This window comes from Sorex araneus, chromosome 7 (assembly GCF_027595985.1).
Source record: "Sorex araneus isolate mSorAra2 chromosome 7, mSorAra2.pri, whole genome shotgun sequence".
NCBI classification, from domain to species: Eukaryota; Metazoa; Chordata; class Mammalia; order Eulipotyphla; family Soricidae; genus Sorex; species Sorex araneus.
The window spans coordinates 19,543,441-19,545,512 of NC_073308.1; the positions used below are offsets into that span (position 1 = coordinate 19,543,441).

At 43.1% G+C, this 2,072-nt stretch overlaps 1 non-coding gene across 1 annotated transcript; it reads right to left on the bottom strand.

Annotated features, from left to right (window-relative positions):
- Window positions 1–1,617: 1,617 nt before the first annotated feature.
- LOC129406661 (small nucleolar RNA SNORA46) lies at window positions 1,618–1,752 on the bottom strand. The gene has a single exon (XR_008631138.1). It is a non-coding gene; the product is annotated as a small nucleolar RNA SNORA46 (small nucleolar RNA).
- Window positions 1,753–2,072: the final 320 nt, after the last annotated feature.

Below are 2,072 nucleotides of genomic sequence, written 5' to 3' on the forward strand. Positions count from 1 at the left end.
TCTGAAAATGGTCTGGGCTATCCAAGAGGAGAACTCATGAGGCCGTCTTTCCTTTTATCCCTCATTCAGTAAGTGGCTGCATTCCACAAGCAAAGGACAGAACAGTTGCTCTGAAAGGAAACCACTTCTGCTCTGGAGTCTAGGATAAAGTACCCCCACTAGAAGCTCTGAGAGATACTTTCAGACAAGGCCCACAAGCATTCTGAAGAGAGCAATGTCAGCCTGTGCTTCTCCAGAGAGCTTAGTGGAACCCTGGTTGGTCACTGGCTCACTGCCAGTCTTTTTCTCCATCAAAATCCCACTAAACAAAGCCCTTCTCATCAATTTGGTCCAACCTTTAACTTGACAACATCCTTCCTTCAAGTACCAGAGGATTCATTCCACATGGCATTACACAGACATGATTAACAGCCCTAGTTTCACTGAGTGATGAGAATGAAGCATGGTGTGGAGATAGTAAGCCTTCTCTCCCAATATCCAGGCATAGTCTACTTGCTATTCAGCCTCTTCTGCCTTTAATATCCAAATCACTCCTTCCAGTTCTCCCTTCTCTGTGACCCTACACAAAGGTTCAGAGGCAGAATAAAGCGATGAGATTAAAAAAAAGAGTCCTCCCAAGCATTTAATCATCACTCAAAGCTGACAGCTTTTGTTTCTCACTACATTCCATCTTGTCAGTTGGAGAAGAAGGAGAAGAATGGGAAGGGATCCTTAAGTGAAATGAATATGACGGCAAAAAAAAGCAGAACTAGCATGTTTCTCACAGGTCAATGTTGTTGGCAAGGCAGGGGAAACGTAAGAGAAGATTGTAGCACTGTAGCACTGTAGTCCCGTTGTTCATCGATTTGCTTGAGCGGGCACCAGTAACGTCTCCATTGTGAGACTTGTTGTTACTGTTTTGGGCATATCGAATATGCCACGGGAAGCTTGCCAGGCTCTGCCATGCGGGCTCCATACTCTCAGTAGCTTGCCGGGCTCTCTGAGAGGGACGGAGGAATCGAACCTGGGTCAGCCACATGCAAGGTAAACACCCTACCCACTGTGCTATCACTCCATGATTACAGTCCCCATAATTACTAGTTGTCTATAATCCCACTAAAAAGTATTTCAAAATGCAAATACTTGGGGGCCAAATCAATACTGCAACAGGTTGGGCATTTGCCTTGTACTCGGCCAACCGAGGTTCAATCCCTGGCACCCTATATGATCCCCCCCGCCAAGCATGCCAGAAATGATCCCTGAGCATAAAGTCAGAGGTAAATCCTGAGCAATACTTGATGTGGTAAAAACAAAACACCAAAAGGTGAAAACTTTACCTAGACCTAAGACAATTGAGTTACAAAAGTCTTGATGAATTCAATTCAACTCAACAATCTAATGTGTTAAGACCCACACATTTTAGGGCCAGACACAGTTCAATGGGGTGAGCAAAAGCTTTGCCCCAGGGTACTGCCAAGGTCCCACAAGGAGTGAACCCTGAGTACTAAACAAGAAGTAGCCCTAAGAACCACCAGGTATTTAAAAAAATTTTTATTTTAAAAGCCCTGACAACTTTAGTCCCTATATAGACAAATAGTCATTCCTACTATCAGATAATAAAGGCTGATAACAATACAGACATGTTCCTTAACTCAATATCGCAACAGCAGAATGGCAGAAAGTCAGCCGTGCATGGAGAGCCAGGAATTCGTTTGCACTATAGAGTAACCAAGAATGGGGAAGAGTCCCATACATTGGTTTAAATAAAGAGAAGACTCCGAGTCAAAAAGCTTCATAAAATAAGATCACACAGCATCAGTTTCTGGTGACTTCCTCGGATCTGAACCTCTGAAGCCATATGGAAGGCACTTTTGTCAAAGCAGGGTAACAGACACACAATGCCCTTGAATGGTGTCACTCTCTGACATAAGCTAGAAGATTGCTGAAGATAATATCAAAACAGAATGTTTTTTAAAATGCTATTCTTCATACACATGTTCATAATCAGCTTAGTAGAAGGGAATACAAAGATCATGTCTACTTCTGATTAACCTCCTATTGGAGAAGCTGGTTTACCTATACAACAACAATGA